The 21,176-nt window shown below is 35.2% G+C and overlaps 1 protein-coding gene and 1 non-coding gene across 12 annotated transcripts in view; one reads left to right on the top strand and one right to left on the bottom strand.

Annotated features, from left to right (window-relative positions):
• ROBO2 (roundabout guidance receptor 2) overlaps window positions 1-21,176 on the bottom strand; it is a 595,724-nt gene that overhangs the window by 493,110 nt on the left and 81,438 nt on the right. The window lies entirely within an intron of this gene.
• LOC111723259 lies at window positions 19,797-19,902 on the top strand. Its single transcript, XR_002771837.1, has one exon. It is a non-coding gene; the product is annotated as a U6 spliceosomal RNA (small nuclear RNA).

Below are 21,176 nucleotides of genomic sequence, written 5' to 3'. Positions count from 1 at the left end.
TCTAAACTTCTAAAATTGGCGAAAGATGTAATCAGAATCTGAGTGTGTACATTTCTAGCAAACTTATTATAGGAACATGAGAAATGGAGGTAAGGAAGAAGAGAGAAAGAGAGAAAGGGAGAGAGAGTTTAAAATAAATTTTGGTAACTCTCTTCCATTCACTAACTGTTCAGTTTGTAAGACTGTGAAAGTATACTAATGGGAGCCTATACTTTTAATTCAACGCGCAGCCCTCCTCAATTTCTCGGAAGATTCATTAACTGAATAATTTGCTCGCTTCTGCAATCGGTAAACAAATAGTCTAACACATGGCTAGGGGAATATGGTAGCATTAAGCACCATTCACTCAATAGGTTTTTACCCAAGGATGTAGCAGAAATGAAAAATCATTCAGAGAGCATGTTTCGTCTGCCTCTAATTTATCACAGCTTACATCTCTTGCCTGCCAGCACAGCCGAATTCATACGTTACTGTCCCAAACCTGTCACTTCCTGGGCTGCTTTTTAATCTTCCTTCCTGAATTACATCCAGAAAGGTCACTGCTATCCAATTAGAACCTTATCAAAGATGCACACGCAGTCCGGTTTCACGCTTATCAAGAATGGGTCATAAATCCAGAAACTGCACATTACAAAGTGCCATTACCATAATGAATAACTGAGGGGGGGGGGCATTTTTAAAAAGTGGCAAAACACCTGTGCATTTGCCAGGCTTTGACTCCATTGTTGTGGGTATCTTGGTAGGTGACCAACAGGACAATGGACAAGAACAGGAGACAAGCAAAGCAATGGTCTTCAGGAGTGTCACCGACAGCGTATCATGGGCTCTGAAGACACATAAGGACTGATTAAAAAACAAGCATGTCTCTCCTGAGCCTATTACAAGGGCTTTATATATCCATCTTGTATCTCAAGGAAAAAGCAAGGACTACTCGGTTAGAATACAGAATTATATACCCACACCTCATTATGTTTCTATGGAGACTTTAATTCTTAAGAAACTTAGATAAATATTAATAGCTATAAGGTCATGTTTGATTGTTCATTTCAAGAAATATTTCATACACTTCCCTTTTAATCCTAAATTACCATCTTGGGTCATAACTTTTTGGAAAAGTAATGCTCCCTTTCATCCTGATACACTGTCAATTTATCACAGCATACCTGTGTGTAACTCACTATCTGACACTCGCAGAAATGTAGTAAATAAAAATTTCGATTAAAACAAGTGAGACGTGAGGAGGTAATGATTTCCTGTATGGAAGGATTTATTATCATTCTAGGAAGTTAAAAAAAAAAAAAGAGTTACTCAAGGTTTCCCTCAAGTCAAAAGCAGGTATTTGTAAAAAATAAATAACTCAAAGAATTTTAGTCTGGCACCATGGGCTAAATTTGAACCTCACACATCATATTCCCAGGGACTGGTAAAAGTATGAGTGGTTAAAATGTTTGCAAAGGGACAGGAATTGGACTTACGTGAAGACTAGTGGAGCACAATCTCTCTATTACAGACAGCTTCGTGATTTGCTGGGTCTATGTTCCAAGGTCCAGTTACCAGCATATTCAATAACGCATATTTCTATGAATGCTAATTCTAGGGATACTGGGAAGTATTTTATAATTAAATGCAAATCAATATTTGACACAATTGGACCAGTGTGAATATAAGATCAGATCTTTCAATATAATTAAGGTATCTCTCTCATTACTCTTCACTCTTTGGAGAGCTGTATTGAGTGTCCTATAATGGTCATGACCAGGCTTTTAGTTCAGCCAGAATCTAGTTACTATTTTAAAAGAGCATTATTTGTGTCTCTCCCAGAGCTAAAACATTTCATCTGCATCTGAAAAGACTAAGGTAGATTCAAGAAAAAAAAAAATACATTTAAACTAAGGGCTCTCTATCTAAGAAACTACAAGGTCATACTGCTAACAGAAGCGTTTGTGATCAGTCAGGAGGCTCATAGTTCATGTTTAATAAGCGGAATAAAAGTGTTCATTCATGGAGTACAAAATTACAAAAATCTCCCTAGAAACTCTCTGTATAGAAACTGTTGGCAAAGTGAGGGCCAACAGCCACCCTGACCTCATCCCTTCCCATCTCTAATTTTCAGGAGGGTTTTGACTTTCAGCTGGCTATGAAGAGGTAAAGATACACTCCCTGTTTTTGATGGTGACAAGCATGTCATCTATAACTTAGGCTCTGACACGTGGGGTTGTTAGGATTTTGCCTTGATGGGAAAATGATTGACCTTTGCTCATAATTACGAAACCAGGGGAAGAAATGTGACTGGAGAGGCAGCTGCTACTGCGGCTGATGTCCAACTTCAGAGAAAGTGGGGACAGGACGGAAGGTCTTTAGAAAGCCTGCGTGCAGAACATAGAGTCTGCATGAACACAGCCCTCGGCTGGAAACTGCAAAGGTAACAACAGCAACGGGCTCTGGAGACTGTTCTGCGGCGAGGATGTGATGATCCGTAGAGCTAGGAACTGTTAGTTTTTTAACTGGTTTCATTATATATCATGCTTCTAAATTAGTCAAGCAATACAGGATTCAAAAAACATTAGGCAGTACGTCATATTTTCATTACTAGGCTCCTAAAATGTTGGTACTTGTGGCTGCAAGCCTTCTTAGTCTTAATATACCCTGGGTAAATTATGGGTTTGATGCACCATTTCAAGTGTAGTCCATTACAAAATTCAAAATGTAATAATTTAAAACTGTGGATGGAATATATTCATGGAAAAAACAGATTTTAAATTTTATTAAAATATTCAGAATTTTCCCTAATATCACACTTCAACATGAGAAAATTATTTGTCTGAAATTAAAATTTTTCAATGTATTTTTTTTTTTAAATCAGGACAATGGGAAACAGCTCGTCTCCATTCCACAGTCTATGGATACTCAGATTAACTCTCAGTAAACTATTCATGTAAACTTTTAACATTTTTCTCTATTTCTCTTTTGTCTAATCTCTCCTCAATCAAATTTCCCTATAGATTCAGAGATTAGAACTGCTTGTACTGACCCCATTTTCCCTTTAAAAAATATAATTTTATAATAAATTTCCATATTACAAATACTTTTAAACACAGCCTAGTTGCTAATTCATGGTCTAGCATACATTTTTTTGTGCTTGATAAAGATTTTTACAGAATTAGCCTTTTTTTTCTTTTTTCATAGCTAGACACTTCCAATCTTATATTCATGAGTCTATTTTCTTCCCTAAGAGTGGAAGCCTCCAACTGGCCTAATCCTCCGTAAACTCTGCAATTGTTCCATTTATCCCAAATTCTGCTTTCTTCTTTCCGGCCACTTTACCATGTGGCATAGAACAGAACATACAGACAATCACTGGAAGTCTTTTCATCTCTGTTATTAGCTACGTTATTGAATGAGAACAAAAAAGGACATTTAAACAAGAGATAAACATGAACACATTTTGAGAACTTACTCTATGTACTTCACTTAAAAGCTTTTTGATACGAATTACTTCTTACCTGTTTCTTCATGATTAACTCTTTCCTGCCAAACATAGCCCTGCTGACTCTCTAATATGAATATATATTTCTGAATATTCTAAACTGGATACCCAGGAGATTCTGTGACAGATGCATTTTTGATTTGGAAATCAAAGAACGTTTCCATTCATGATTGTCTCATCATCCGAAAGTACCCTGACAAACTATTATTGAAAAGCAACTGCATAAACAATATTTTAGTAATTTGGTAAATTAAGAATATGGACTAGAAACTATGATTTACTCTATTATCAAAGGTATGAGTAATTAATTATATTTGTATAAAATATTAGCCCAACACATATAGACTGCGGCAATTCAATAGATTACCATGTATTTCAGCGCAAAAAAAGGCCTAAAGTAGGTGTGGCGCCTGTCATAGCACAGTGGTTACGGTGCCAGCCCATACAACGAGGGTGGCGTGTTTGAACCTGGCCTGCACCACCTAACTGACAAGGACAACTGCAACAAAAATAGCCAGGTGTTGTATTGGGCGTGTATAGTGCCAGCTACCTGGGACTCTGAGGCAAGAGAATCACTTGAGCCCAAGTGTTTGAGGTTGTAACAAGCTGTGATGCAAAAGCAGTCTACCGAGGGTGACATAATGAGACTCTGTCTCAAATTTAAAAAAAAGTGAAAAGCAAATGAAAACTAGTGAGAAACTAAATTGCTTATGGTTTTGTTCTGAAGAATTAGTTTATACTTAAAATAATTTATGATTATTATACAGGGTATAAAGAAAGATGAAGGCAAGGGAAATTCATCAGATGATAAGAAGCAAAGCTCTTGATAGTCACATTTAAAGGTGTGTCAGAGTCATCTTTCTGTTCCAAGTTTTCCATAGTGTCTGAAATATTGCTGAAAGAATCTTTTGTTAAATTCAAGTGCTTTCACTTGGAAGGGCTGCACTAGCAACCTTCTCTGTCAAGACACAGAATATAAACATAGGGATGTTCCAGCTCTAAGAGAGAGATGATGATGGATGGATTTGGCTGTATTTCAATTCATTTAATTTCCAATTTGGGCAGATAGAACTAAGCAAAATACATCTTCTCCCCCACATTTCCTACTGGAAAATCAACGTTCGTGCACAGGCAGCCATTTGGAGAGCTTCTTTCAAGCAGAGACTTGATTGGTCTAACTGGATTATATAATTAGAATCCTTTGAATAAGAGAAGGAGAATCTCTCTCAAAATTCATGGGGGTAGAGACAAAAATGTAACTACTTTCTATCATCATTTGTTTCTTATTTCTTAAGTGACAAAAATTTTAATTGCAAATAAAATATGAATTAAATTTGCTAAGGTATATGTATGTATGCTGTGATGGATTTTTTTTTTTTGCTGGAGAAAGGCTAAGAAGTAACAGGACACTAAAGTTACATTAAAGAACAGTAGACCCTTCAATAATAGCAGTGACCACTCCAATTCATCCTTAAAATTAGAAAAATGCATCCTTTCTTGCTGCTTCTAATTCATAAAAGGACAAAGATATCAAGATATGCATTTAAAAGATATCAAAGTATAATTTTAAAAGGTCAATTTAGAATACGTTCTCCAATGGGACAAAAATTTAGTGTGAACTATAATAGAATGTAGTACATTGGTATTTAAAGATGAAGCTACCTTGTAAAAATCTTGACTCAGGCCAAGAAAATATTTTAAAAGAAATATAAGTATTATTTCATGAAAAAAATTATAAAGTCTATTTTTAGTGTATCTATAATTATACTACAGACTCCTTAGTTAAAAATAACATCCCACATCTTTCTGCAATTCATCACTCTGTAATATACACATTCTGTGTTGAACACAGAAACAGTAGGTATCTCCTGGGATCTGGCAGTATCTACAAGGTGGATACAAATTTGTGTGCAATTTACCATGTTAAACTACTTTACACTGCACACAAACTTTATTCCACTCTGTATAAAGTCCCAAACCTCAATACTTAAAGAGAAGGAAAATACTGTAAAGTCCATTTTTATTATTGGTACTATCTCTGTGTACTGTTCTATAAAATTATTTTCAGATAGCAGGAACTTCGGACATTTTTTGCTATAGCAACAAACATACGACATAAAAGTTTAAATGAAAACTTTTGACAATTATAATCATTATTCTCTGACAGAATATTTTTCTTTCCATTTTTGTAAACTGATGTCAAAACAGAATATCAAGAGCTATCAAATGATGCAAAGCAATGGACAATGACTCAAAATAAAACCCATCACTTTAGGATGGTTCATGGGAGTTACAAGAAAGGGCAGAAAAATAGAGGGGCGGAAAGTTTTCACACCCAACATTGTTAGGTTAATATATTGCTTTCTCTAGAAGTCTAGATTTGATTAGAGGGGTCATAAGACATAGCATCATAGATTTCAAATAACTTTAAGATCCATTTAGAACCTGGAAAGTAGAAGGTTGCTATTTGACTCCCACATCACACTTCATACCATAAAACTAGAGTTCAAACTCTACTCATTCCCACTAATCCATCTGTATTTCCAATTAAAAATCACAGGCTAGGAGTTTTGCATGTTGAAGGCTGTCGGTAGCGTTGTCAGAGTTGTAATTGCTATCCCAGGCCCTCTGGATGGGCTTCCAAGCTGATCTATGGAACCACTCAATACCAAGCTGTCAAAGCACTGATACCCACTGCAGTTAATGACACAGAGTCATCTCTCTACCTCGTTTACCTGCCGTCCTGTAAACAAATGGACACTGGCAGTGAAAGAGGGGGGCCAACCACAGTGAACAGCAGATACCATATTTATCATAATCACTATGATCCATGGTAGAGGAAAATCAATTCTTCTTAATTGAGTAGAGTGACTTATTAAGGGTTATGAGTCCTGGCTGGATAACTGTACTGATCTGATTATGTTGGGAGGGAAATTAGCAGTGGCCTCCTACACAATCTTTTCCTTTGTCTTCTGGCTGGGGGTTTATTATTAAATTATTATCCTATGAAAGCTTTAGTAAGCAGGTCATGCTTTGATCAAGCAGAGTCTGAGAAATAGGGTGCTGAAAGGATTTCAGAAGTGTTGACAGGTAAAGATGTGAAATTCACAATCTCCTCACTTCAGAGCCGTTGGCTTATAATTGAAAGGGCGTAGGCATAGCATATGCTTGTACCACCCCTGGAAACTTCCTGAATGAACCCTATCATGAGTTAACCTTTGTCCCTCAGTTTCTCCTTCCTGTTTTTGATGTCATAGTCCCAGACACCTGGAAAGCAAGGTACCTCATTACGCTGCCTAAGAGGAATGTATCAGTAGATTAAAAGTCAAGCACATGTTTTTATACATGTTTGATCAAAACCAGTAGAAGAGAAATAAAACATCAGATGTGTGCTGTTTTATAACCCTCTACGTTTTTCAAAGGCCACATATCATGCACAAAAGGTACAAAAATATCTGTGGAAACAGCTTTTAAGCATTTTTTCACAAGAATCAATTATCCTTGCCTTTGTGTTTCCATGACACAACTTTCAGTAAAAAGAATGAAGTTCAGTTGTTTTCACTTCTCTTTGCCTGAATAGTTTAGCTTGCAATTTTTCAAATATTTGAGAACCATCCCTTTTATTTTGCTCTGAATAAAATAAAGAAATAAGAAAATTGCATTTCTCCCAACATGCACGACAGCCAACTAAGGCCTTTGATAAAAATCACCACCATTTTTAAATGCCTATAGCTGTAGTTTAGAAATTGCCATTATACACTAACAAATATGTCCATTTTTTTGGAATGGTATTTTAAAAGACAAAGCAAAAATACTGGATGGGAATTTTTTTTTCAGAATATTACAGGGGTATACACATTTTGGTGTATTTTGCTTTTGTACATTCTGAGTCAAGATTGTAAGTGTGCCCTTCACCCAGAATGTGTGCATAGCACCAGTGTGGTGTGAATATACCTACCCCCGCTTCTTTCTCCCACCTACTTGGTTTCTGTTGAATTTCACTTTTCTACATGGACACAAACTACACTGAGCAACTCTTCACTAGGAACAAATATAAAAATTAAAGCAATTCTAGGAGAGACTGCGTTTTAGTAGAGCAGAGCACTGAACTACTTTTTCTTTGCTTTTGCAAAACACACAATTCATTAATTGCCCATAATTCCTGGATAATCATATACTTGTCTTTTATACATAGATTTCAAATATTTGATAAGCACAATGCCAATATTTCTTTTGACAGCTTCAAAGTTCTTGATAGAGTGCTATGACTTCCCTATGAATGAATTCTTATAGTTAGCACAATGATTTTAACAAAAGAATAATATAATTCTTAGAAATGAGACAGTTCAGACTCCATAATCTTTCATTTTCTTAAAAATCACACATACATGCTCAATTTTCTCTGTCTTCAGTGACCTCATCACCATGCCTTCAAAAATCTACCTGATACAAAATGAAAATATTCCATGGTCTTTATTTACCTTTCACTTCTCTTTTCAATGCATTTTTGCTCAATAACCCAGAAAACTTTGAAATTCTACTTATAAAGTGTAATTGCCACACAGATATCCCAATTATGTATTTTACCATGTAACTAAGAATAGAGATGTATTTCAAGATTAGAAAGTTAGAAATTATTTAGATGCTAGTATTTGTGGTGATTTCATATGAGAAATTCTAGAAAGAATTTAAAAGTATCGGACGGTGCCTGTGGCTCAAAGGAGTAAGGCGCCAGCCTCATATGATAGTGGCGGCAGATTCAAGCCCAGCCCTGGCCAAAAATTGCAAAAAAAAAAAAAAAAAAAAATTAAAAAATATCTCCTATCCATTCACCTTTTAACAGGTATTCATATTTGCAACCCCTTAAATTAACATACTGTCTAACATGTAGAAGATGTTCATAACATATTTATAGAACTAAACTCAATTATATTATAAAACAGATGTCCTCAAACTATAGCCCGTGGGCCACATATAGCCCACCTAGGACATTTATCTGGCCCACTGGTTGTTTTTGCCACCTCTGCCTCTCCTGCTTAGCAGTTGACTCCCGGAGCCCGCAGTTGGGCCCTCCAATGGTCTGAGGGACAGTGAACTGGCCCCCTGTTTAAAAAGTTTGAGGACCCCTGTGACATAGCAAGCATGGTTTACATGAATTGTTTTTCACTCTTTATAATTCTTATATCTGTTAGTAATTTTCGTTTTTCTAATGCATCCATTCATTGGACACATATTCATATTCTAGAGAATAAAGATTCCTATACTTAACTCAGTGGTCAACAGGATGTAGCGATTGAGTGAAAACATCTATTAATCAATTAGCAATATGTAGAAGTTTTGAATTCTGAGGATGCACACTACATTTAGTTCATCTAATGTTATAAACATTATTTTTGGCTGATCCATCAGTAATCAAGAGTGACTTCTTCGTAAAGACCTTCCTAGTGGTGGAAACATTTCATATGTGTGTGAATATGACAGTTCTGTTAAAATAGCCCTTTCCATGAGCTGAGACCACTGTAGCTAGCTTTATGATAAATTTGAATCTGATAAAACTGACACATCACACCCCAAATCCCATATTAATCAGAGTTGAAGAAACATTTACCACTGAGCTCTACATAGGATTGTTTCTTTGCTTATCAGTCAATAATCACCAAAATGCATTCAATGATTCTACCTCCAGGCTCAGAGAAATTAAAACTACAATAAATCTTCTGACATATACTATTACAGTGGTATCAAACACTATCATTCAATACAAAGGTGTTAAATAAAAATCACAACCTTTTAATAAATCATATGGATTTTGTAGGTAAAGATCATAATAAATGTATTTTAATTTACAAAAATTTAGAGCAAGCCATGGAAATGTATTAGTTTCATGTCTAAAGAAAAAATATATTCGAATTACTCCAATTTGAATACATATTAAATGACGGGTTTCAAACAAATGAACTTAATAATGGAACAAAGTATTTTCTCTATTTTAATGACCAGATTTTAGAATATTGTTCTTTTAAAAAACACAGCCATAAGTGGCACCTGTGGCTCAAAGGAGTAGGGCGCTGGCCCCATATGCTAGAGGTAGAGGGTTCAAACCCAGCCCCGGCCAAAAACTGCAAAAGAAAGAAAAAAAAAGAACCAGAAAACACAGTCATATGTAAAAATACATAAATAATGGTAGTTACTGTTTTCAAATTAGTTTAATACTCCCTTGACTAAAATGCCAAATCTGATAAATGAAAGAATCTTTCCTAAATTCCCTGATCTCACAAGCAAATTATAAGCACAAGGTAACTACACTATATTCATTCAATAAATTTAATTGAGCATTTACAGCTGTGCTAGACATGTTAATAGATGTGAAAGATTTTAACACATTAAAGAAACACACAGTTCCTTCCTTCATTGAGCTGAGAGCTTATCAACAACTTACTGTTCATATTTATGTTCATTTCTGCTTATGTCATTGGTAGGTTTACTCTCTCCCAATGCACAAAACTATAAATATCTCTGAACTATTGATTTTTGGGGTGTGTGTTCAACAGTCTTTAACCACTAATGCAGCTATTGTAAGCTTACATGCTGACTGGATCCAGCCAAGTAACCTGTATGAGAAAGAAAGACAGGTGGATAAATCGGATTAGGAGGGCAGATGGAGATCTGTAGAGAGCAAGACTCACCTAGAAGTATTAAACACCATTAGAACACAACAAAAATAATAAACCACTGTGACAGCTAACAGAATCTGCCTATATTTAGCCTTTTTGGTCACCTCCTCTAAAATATATGGGAGAAAATAAGCCAGAAACTTAGGTGCCCCAAGACTATCTAAAGGGGAAGAGGTTTGTGTGTGAGTCAGGAAAGCTTTATCTTTCAATCTTTAAAGATACAGTGTTGGTCTGGGGTGTCATCAAGACAATCTAATTGGAAAGGTAAAAATGAAACTTTTGCAAAGAACACACTGGATCAGTTCATCTCTGTTCCCTTAATGTGATTTTTCTCTTTTAGCTACCAAGTGTCCCAAACATCCCCAATAATACATTCCAAAGGGGAAAACAATAAGAGACTCTAGCACTCTAATAAGCAAAAGCAAAAGTAACCAAAGTAACTATAATTAGTTACAAAAAGTTTATACATATTCTACATTCATATTAATATTTTCAGTATAACAGAATAATTAGTAAATGGATGCTGGGAATTCACATATGTATCAATTTGTAAATAATCACTAAGGAATTATGGAGATCACTTTTATAGTTTTCCTATATGATAATGAAAAACCTTTATGTACACAAACACAGATGTATGAAACGAGAATGATGCATTTCATCTAGAGCAAGCACTTGGCTACGTATCAATAAAAAAGAGCACTCCATCACACAGTATGGTGACTGTAGTTAGTAACAATATGATATACACCTGAAAGCTGCTACAATCTTAAATGTTATCATAAAAAATTGAAATGTATATAAGATAATGCATATGTACATCATTAAATATGAAATGAAATTTTAAATGAAAACAAACAAGGAATACAATTAATCAATGTATGCCCCTAAACTACTAACACAGTTCTGCCATCTTAATGGTAGCTTGTGTGGAAAGGAAGTGGTGATGAAATTGCCAAAGGCCTATTCCATAGCTTGTTGAGAATTGAATATTTTCCCTGGCAAGAAGTGATCCAAGGCCTGGAAGGAGTGGTGGTCAGCTGGTGCAAGGCCTGATGAATATGGTGGATGAGAGGGAGTTTCCCAGCCCAGCTTCTATAGTCTAAGCAAGGTTCTTAGTATAACATGTGGTCAAATGCTGTTTTGCAAAAGGATTCTTTGTCTCTATTGACCAGTCTTGGCTGCTTAATCATAAGCACCTTCATCATTTTGTTCAACTGGCAGTGATAGACGCCCACCGTGTCTGACCAGGTTTTATAAAGCTGTGGTGGATAACGCTACGGGCTAGTGCTAGACCACCAGACAGACACCATGAGCTTTTGTGATGAATATTCAGTTTGGGACTGTATTTTGGCACTTCATCTTTATCCAACCGTTGTGTTGAAGATTTGTGATTGCTAAAGACAATTTATTTTTCACTACACATACCAATACAGGGTACAGATGGCTTGCCTTTGTTTCATGACAGCAAAGAAAGGCAAGCTTTGAGATGATTTCTCTTCTGATACTCATGTAATTCACACAGAGCCCACCTATACAGGTTCTTTACCTTCCCAATTTATTTCAACTGGTCCAAATGGTCAGACCTTGCTTCTTATTCACAGATAGGTTGAGATGGATTTGCTTCACTGTGGCTTTCAACTTATTATTGTTGCCCACCATGGTCTCAGGTGGCCCACACAGCTCATTTTCAAATTTAAAATCACCAGAACAGAACTTCTCAAACCACTGGATACTCTGTGTGTTCATTAACCACATCCTTCCCAAACACATGGTTGATATGTTTGTTATCTGTCTGTGTTGTATTAGTTCTACAATTGAATTCATATTCGAAAATAACAAGAAATTTTGAAATTATTGCTTCACAATAATTGTACTTAAGACCATTTTTGAAAGATACTCACAAGATAAAATATGTGTCTGAAAGAATGAGGATGTGCCTTTGCAATAAAAACAAAACAAGAAGGGTCAAAGTGAAACATCTGAGACATCAACTGTCAATCTCAGCAGTTAATGAAATTGGACATTTCATACTTAATAACCATAATTGCCTTAATTTAATCATTGCACAATGTATACATATATCAAAACATTACATTGTTCACCAGAAACACATATAATTTTATGTGACAATTAGACCTTAATAAACTGAAAAAATATATATACATTTTTAAAGAGAAAGAATGAACAAAATAAAGATAGTTATAAAATATTCAGAAAGGAGGACCCTGAAATTTAGAAAAAATATTTAAAGAACATAAATGGGCAATTCCAAAAAAGAGAAAAATAAGCAAATACATAACTTTTAGCCTCATGAGGGACTAAAAAATGTAAAATTATTACGAGAAGTTTTTATTTATCTTATTAGTAAAGGAAAATGTCCAAAGAATGAGGATAAGTAAAGTCTGAACCTTTATATTTAGTTGACAGAAGTCTAAATTGAAACAACCGTTCTGAAGACTTTCAAAATTCCTAAAAACTACCTACTCATTTACTCAGGAATTCTATGTATATGAATATATCTGGAGAAAGTAATAGGGATATACACAGGAATTAACATCATAATATATTCTTCCTAGTTCATGTACTTATACATAATCCTGAAAAACTGGAAACAATCTAGATACCCAAAGAAAAAGAATTGAGAAAATTAGCATACAACAGGGGATGAAATATGTAAAAAAACATTAAACACCTTGGTGAAGAAATATGAAAAAATAATTATAAAACATATACAAATAACCAAAAAAGAGCTACAATGACGATCAGAAAATATCACAAAACACGTGCATACACACAAACGTGCCAGAAACTAGTCATCTGCAAATTGCTAACTGTAAAATTCTGAGTAATTTTCTTTTTGAATACAACAGTCCCCCCTTATTTGGGGGGAATACATTTTTAGCAGATGCCCCAAACGTCAGACAGTACTGACATCTGTACTGTAGAATTGATACTGTTTTTCAACCTGCTAACCAAAATAGCTAGTAAATGGCAAGGAAGGTCCACTGCCCCCATACCCAAGACAAAGGGGCATGTCACATCCTGGAATGGGGGGAACAGAGAGGGCAGGCATATGGTTTCATCCCGTTACTTAGAATGGTGCAGACTTTTAAACTTATAATTGCTTATTTCTGGAATTTTCTATTCAATATTTTCGAAACACTGTTGACTCTGGATACCTGAAACCTAGAAGGCAACAAGGAGGGGCTATTTAATTTACATTCTAATGCTTTTCAAGTTTTTGCAAGAGGACACAGGGGGTTTTCTTGTTTTGTTTTAACTTTTTTTCCAGGCTTATGCACTGATATATATGCCTCACACCTGGAACCGAATCTGGCAAGCAGTAAGCCTTCTATAATCATTTGCTTAAATGAATAAGTATGTATAATTTTTCAAACATTTCTAATCTTAATGAATCATAAATGAATCAATCATGTACAATTATAAAATACATGTATAAATATCACAACAAACACGTAAGGTTAGAGTCATCATCCAGCTTTCTAGGTGAAAAAACTAAAACTCAGATGTAAATAATTTGCCTCAGGTAACATAGCTAGCAAATAGTCCGCGGTAGGATGGAAGGGAAGTTCCTTGTTTCCTCTTCACCCTTTGGCCTCTCATCCCAACACACAACCTCTCGACTAATCTATATTAGATTTTAATTCATTTCCTTCGATAAGGCAAACTTTAGCCTAAACTCACAATAGGACCTCTAAGGGAGCAGGATCCTAAACTTCCTTATTAAGAAAGGCAAAACACTGATTTCATGCAGAGACCCTACCTTAGAAAGAACACTATGTTAAATTTACTAGCACATGAGAGATATCCAATCAGCATTTAATTAGTTGATCCATGCAATGAAAATATTAAATGTACTTTTAAAAAAGTTAGGGCCAGCTTAATGAAGTGTGTAATAGTCATTGTGTAAAGAGTAACTTGTCAATATAAGAGAATTTTACAGTTAATGATGAAAGGTAAACTCTAATGGCAGAATGGGTGGTGATTGTGAGGAGTGTAAGAAAACGTTCAGATTGAAGAAGAATAAAAGTGTAAATGCTGAGATAGGAAAGAAAGTGAGGACTTTGTGCATGAGCCTGCACTACCAACGGGAAGCGATGAGATGAAATGTCTTTTATGCACAAGACATAGCACTGGATATGGCACTTGAAACAAAAACGATGTCTTTAAGGACACTTCTGATTCCAAGAAATTTTACAGATACATGCAAATATTACAGCGGGAAGCCTGAGAAGACAGAGCTTTCTGTAGGCTAACATTTCTACATTATCATTAATTAATCACAAAAATAAATTTCAAAATCAAATATACACAAAATATATTCCACGAAGACTTCAACATCCTTCAAAAGAAAAAAAAAAATCACTTCCACCCCTATTCTTTCTTTTGCTCAATTACATATCTTCAAAATGTTGACAGAATTCCCTGGAGTACTTGTGCAGAAAGCCTGACTTTAAACTACTAAAGAACGTACAAATGAAAAATGCTGAATAATTTATAATGAACTGGTGATTGCGAACAAAAATATCTAAAATAAGCTAATGTAGATTTAATGATCAAGAAGAAAACAATTAAAATTATGTGCTAAAAATACCAAATCCCCAGAAATAATCTTTCTAATCCAGTATTTGCCATTGTATTTCTCTTATATACATTGGGATCTGTAAATCCAATTTGTGAATTTTAAGTAGGCCAATTAGGGATCCAACAGATGACACTTCATTGCTTCTCTAATACTACTCCTAGGTAACCAATTCAAACTTATATTTAATAGTCATATATTTTCCTTTAAATCATCTTCTGCATACATTTTGGAAATGGCCTGTGACAATGGTTTAAAGCTTTATTCCTCTCTTCAGCTACAAGTCATCACAATTCTGACTATAATGAGGTTACTCTGCATCTGTCTGTCACAAATAACCTAGTAACAACTAAATGGATTGCCATCAATCTTTCAATTAGAATGTATAACTTTATTAGCACAATATTTTTTGAACTGATTGCATTACTTTGAAAAAGGGCTTTCATTTACTTTGTCATTTGGGGTCAAATGTGTGCAATCGCCGGGAGCTGAATAAATAATAATAACTTGTTTTGAATTTGTAGGCTGCAGACTCTGCAAACATATTTTCCTTTAATTATGTAAGTGACACAACTCGAAGTGAAGTAAATATAGACATATTTTTGTGATAATTCCATATGTTTATTCCATGATGTGAATTACTAAAAATTGCACTCTGTAAAATCAGTTGTTCATCGATGTATATTTCAGGAAAACATCACAAAAATTATTATACAGCAAATACCTGGTAAATGTATACATTAAAAAATTGTAGCAAGAAAAACGTTTTCTAAATTCATTGTTTTTTCATATTTTCTCATAATGACAATTTTTTGCTCCATTCCCATCACACCTTTGGTCAAGCTCACTGATAGAAGTATCTGTGTGCATTAGGTCACTGTTTATTTTCTTTCTCTGCTCAATCTTTCGATTGTTACCAGCAAAGCAAGTGATAGAGAACTAGTGCCCCCAATTCAGAAGAATTAATATGAACATATTGTGACAATAGTACCCTGTCTGTATGATATGCCGGGTCATTAACAAAGCCTGCCCCAGTCCATGAGACAATTCCCTGGAAAGGAAAGTTGTAGTGATTTACACTTCAAAGGCAAATCTATGCCTTTCACATAATCATCTGGATCTACCTAAACAGCACTCTGAGAGGTAGAAATCCAGAAATACTCATGTGACTGTGATTGACATTGTGCAGACAACCACAGCTGTTTGAGTTAATATGGTTTTTCCACTAAATGTAGATATCTGGCCTAAATTTTGTTAGAGTTCCAGGTTTCATAGCAAATAAAGGTAGTATCTAAAAACTACCTGGAAAATGAGCCAAAGCAGTGCCCTGTCCTTGTTTTGAATATGTGAAATTGCTTGGACCCTCCCCCTTTTCATGTTCTGTGTTTCTATGATCATGAAGATGGAGTCATATCCATATGAGTTTAACATTTATAATGATTGAAAATTCAGTACACCTTATGCTGTATGTCAGGAAGAGACATAGAAAGGGTGGATAAAAAGAAAGGGAGAGAAGGAAAGAGAAAGGGTGGGATCTACTAAAAAGAGAGAAAACATGAAGGGAAGGAAGGAGGGAGAGAGGATAAGTCCTAGGAAACTGTAAGAAATCATAACAGATAAATTGTTTCCTACTTTTAATTGGAAATAAAATGTTTGCCCAAACAAGATGTATTTTGGAGTACATGGACTATAAAATGTTTGACAAAACAAGATATATTTGGGGATATACTTGGTAGATGACTAAAGTTAAGGTAAGTGTGCTATTATTTTTGAAGTCAGTAATCCTGTTACCAAAAGTGAATGCAGAAATAACAAAAACACCTCCAATTTCTTCTGCCTCTATTTTTATTTTGCAGCATAACTCACATAACCTCACATTTATGCATCATATTGTCCCATCATATCCCTCATTCAGCTCAGGCCTCCCTGGTCCTATTAAAATGATTTCTAACCATTTGAACACTGATATTTCCAGAAAGCAGAGAATAGACACTCTCTTCCTTTATCCAATCTGGATTCTGGGTTTCCAAAAAGTTTTATTTCAAGAAAGCAGTCTTTCAAACCACACATGGTGGTTCATGCTTATAATCATAGCACTCTTGGAGGTCAAGATGGGTAGACTGCTTGAGCTCAAGAGCTCAAGATCAGCCTGAGCCAGAGTCAGACATCATCTCTAAAATGCCTAGCCAGGCATTGTGGCAGGCACCTGTGGTTCCAGCTACTAGGGAAGCTGAGACACGAGGTTCTCAGTTCTGAGCCCAAGAAATTGAAGTTGATGTGAGTTATGATGCCAGGTTAGTCTACCCAGGACAACAGAATGAGACTCTGTTGGAAGGAAGGAAGGAAGGACGGACTTATATATATGTATTTTATATATGTGTGTATATACAAATAAATGAAGCTTACTACCCTATAATATTACTAATGTTTATCACTTTCTTGCCCACAATCTGGAATTGTTGACAGCTTCTTATGTGTAATTCTAATCTTTCAAATTAGTACACAAGCAGTCAAAAAGCAAAAACCTCACCTTTATACAGACTACAAGAGGATAAATTCATAAAAAGCTCTAGAAAAGTGCGGCGCCTGTGGTTCAAAGGGGTAGGGACCCGGCCCCATATGCCAGAGGTGGCAGGTTCAAACCCAGCGCCAGCCAAAAAAAAAAAAAAAAAGTCTAGAAAATATCTCAGTCTTACTGAATAAATAAACACAATACTTGCACAGTGTTCTAATAATCAACTTCAATTGTTTTCTAAATCTTTTCACACGTCTTTATGCAATAAAGGAGTAGTCTGATAAATCATCTTGAATGATACAGCCAAAAAAAACCAATTTTTGATTTAATGAAAAAATTGCAGAATAAAAAACCTGCTTGGGAAATATTTAAAGTCTTACTTCCATGCATAACTTATCATCTTCCTTAACGGGACCACACAACATGGGGCAGAACTAAAAATCAATTCACAGAACACTGTACATTTCTACCTGTACTTTTCTTAATGCTGTTACTCCACACATGGGTCTTAAAATCAACTGGTTACCTTTATTGCGAAAATATTCAATGATATATACCAGGTTAATATCTTTACTGGCAAACTGCTTTTCAGAGTTTATACCCTGAAGTCGCCTTTGTTTTTATTGCTGACTCCTCTCCATTATTCTCCTCTAATAACAAAGTAGTATGGTTTGGATCAAGCAATCCTTTGCAGCCCCTCACAAGCTGTTCCCAGACTTACTATGGAAGACTATGTTGGAAGCAATGATATAGCTCATTGACTCAAAATGCATTAGGTGTGAGCTAGAAAAAAAGGCAGGTTATTCACTTTTAATTTTGAAGCTATCAGACATGGCTTGTCGACATGATGTCATTGGTCTGCCAGAATGAAAGAGCACAAGACAAAACTGGTCTAATTCTTCAGTGCTCACAGAATTACCGCAGCACCACATGTGGGACGGATCTGAGAGGGGAGTCTTGGATGAGGCATCATAGGTTCATTTTTTACACTGTCATCACCATAAGAAAGATATTTGACTGGACTTCAGCTTTGGGAGTGGCCATTCTGTATGAGTTTCCTATTAGTGTAGTAATAATCTGATTTGATATTATAACTTTATGGATTTTCTCATATTCTTTGGATATGAAAACTAGTGAAGAATTTACACATTAACTATTTCAATCTCTCTTCATTGAGAGCTAACACGTAACTTCAACTCTTTGCCAGGTAATGCTCACTCATTTGAACATCTATATCAGGGGTTCTCAAGCTTTTTAAACAGGGGGCCAGTTCACTGTCCCTCAGACTGTTGGAGGGCTGGACTGCAGGCCCCAGGATGAGTTGGCTGCTAAGCAGGACAGGCAGCAGCGGCAAAAACACCGAGTGGGCCAAATAAATGTCCTAGGTGGGCTACATGTGGCCCGCGGGCCATAGTTTGAGGACACCTGATCTATATGGATGACCACAGAATCTTAACCTGTGCCCTTAAGTGACAAGAGATGCTAGTCTAAAATTTGAACACACACACACGTTTGATTTCAAAGCAAATAGTCCACAATCCAATACTTAATTCCATCTTGCTCTCTCCTTACACAACTCAGCACATACTCACCCTTCAGTGTTTATAAACACTACTATACACTAATACACTAAACACTACTACTATAAACACTAATATATCTACTTTATATAGGTAGAACAAGATCAATAAATCAAGATCCGGAACTCTCCCACAGTCAGAATTGCTTGTTGCATTTCATATTCACAAAGAGATCAACCCTTGAATTCTTCCTTAGAGCAAACACCCTAGATATTGTTTTAAGTAGAAAGAAAGACAGATCATTGGGGTGGTGCCTATACCTCAAAAGGGTAGGGCGCCAGCCCCATATGCCAGAGGTGGTGGCTTCAAACCCAGCCCTGGCCAAAAAAAAAAAGAAAAGAAATATAGATCATTGAACATTCACATGAAAATTCAAAAATTCCCCTTGGCTAACAGTTTGGCTTTTCAGAGGTTTTCTTTTTTTTTTTTTTTTTAAATCCATCCTGCCATTTAATTTTCTAATTAAAAAAATACTAATATCTTAAATATCAGTGACTGGAAGGAAAGATGAAATAATATATGAGAAGTTTCCAGAACATAATTAACGTTCAACGTAGGCAGGGATATGCTGCATTTTGTACTGTCAAATACCATAGTATATTTAAGATTCTCTATGATACAGCAAACTGATATTTAGAATTATTACCTGATGAGTCCTTAATCATCAAGCAATCCCAACTAATGTATCACATAAAATGACATATTTTAAAAAGATTTTCAACAGAGCACAGTGGTGGTTTAAACCAAACAAATCAAGGAAGTCTGGCTTAACTGAGACTGGCTTAAATCAGAATGTCCCATTCCTCAACTCAGTTTTAACTACTGAAAGACTTAAATGGATGGACAGTGAAATGGATATTAGGCAGATTATCCTGTTGACAGAATATCAAAGAATTTCAAGAGAATGTAAAAATGATATAAAAATCTAAGCTCAGCGCTCATTCGGCAGCACATATACTAAAATTGGAACGATACAGAGAAGATCAGCGTGGCTCCTGCACAAGGATGACACACAAATTCATGAAGTGTTCCATATTTTTAAAAAATAAAAAAAAAGAAGAAAAAAATCTAAGTTCAAATCAACATAATAATTTTAAATATCTGCCTTATTTCCCCAGTTAAATTGCCCAAATACTTTGGGCTTCCTAAGTGTAAGGAGTATATCAAACAAAGCAGGCTACAGGTAGAATCAGTTTCAAAATGTTAATGCATGTTTAAATTGTCTATTCAACTCAGTCTAAAAATTACTCAATTGCCTCAATTGCTTTTTCTTAGTATTTTGTGTGGTTTTTAAAGTCTGTATTCAAACTTCACTGAAATATATGATACTCTGAATACAAAGGAGGCAATATACTTAGGTGGCAAAGTTGATTTTTCTTCAAAGCCAGTTCCTATCACTGCAGTTCCAGCTATGCCCCTGAATTCTATCCGTGTAATTTTTAGAATTATCACAACTATGCCAGGCTAAACTTAAATTCACAGAATAAAGACAAATTCTTTCCTTCTGTATTTTGTACACGTACTCCACATTTAAAATTTTAATATCATTTCAATAATAACATTCTCACTTCTTTAAAGAAGTATTTATAGTATGAATCAACCCAGAGCAGGAGTCTAATGTGATTTTATTTGAATTCTTTCAGCACAAATGCTAAAGGCTTCATAATTTGCCAGATTCCCCCAATGCCTAAATCATTTTCAGTTACTAAGGTAAAGTTATTAGATTTCTGTACCAATATCATTGACTTAGTTTTTTCCCTATATATTACTCAAAATACCCTGAGCACAGAAGAAATGTGTGCCCTGGACACACTGGAACAAATGTCAGTCCACATTGCAAATTAAAATAATGATTATTTTACCCACTTGTCACCTAAGTATTCATCATAATGTCTAAAAAATGAAATGTAAATTTAGAAATCAAGGTTTAATACACTAATAAGAGAAATTAGAGACAATCATTAATTCTTAGGTTTATACAAAATAGTAAATCATAAAAAGTAATTCAAATTTACTAATGCAAATGTTTTCATGAACAATGTAGAAAAAAGTCAGCATTTTTCTTCTGTGCTCGAAACGAAAAAAATGTATTTCATTTCAGAGAGAAGTAAATGGCATCAAAGTAAAAGGAAAGTTTGAACGTTTAACAAGTAATTAGAATACACTGTACTTAGGGACCCTCTTCTATTTTGATGGGTACAGTGTAATATATCTGAGGAAGCATTAAGTGCCAAGTATCACATACAACAACTTAAAGCAAATAGATATGTAATGTTCTGATAGTTAGAAGGGACGGTCTTTCAGGGAAAATGTT

The sequence above is a fragment of the Otolemur garnettii genome, unplaced genomic scaffold (genome assembly GCF_000181295.1).
Source record: "Otolemur garnettii isolate 467f Iridium unplaced genomic scaffold, OtoGar3 scaffold00009, whole genome shotgun sequence".
NCBI lineage: Eukaryota > Metazoa > Chordata > Mammalia > Primates > Galagidae > Otolemur > Otolemur garnettii.
The sequence above is the reverse complement of the archived record's forward strand: the minus strand, read 5'-3'. Positions and strand labels throughout refer to the sequence as shown.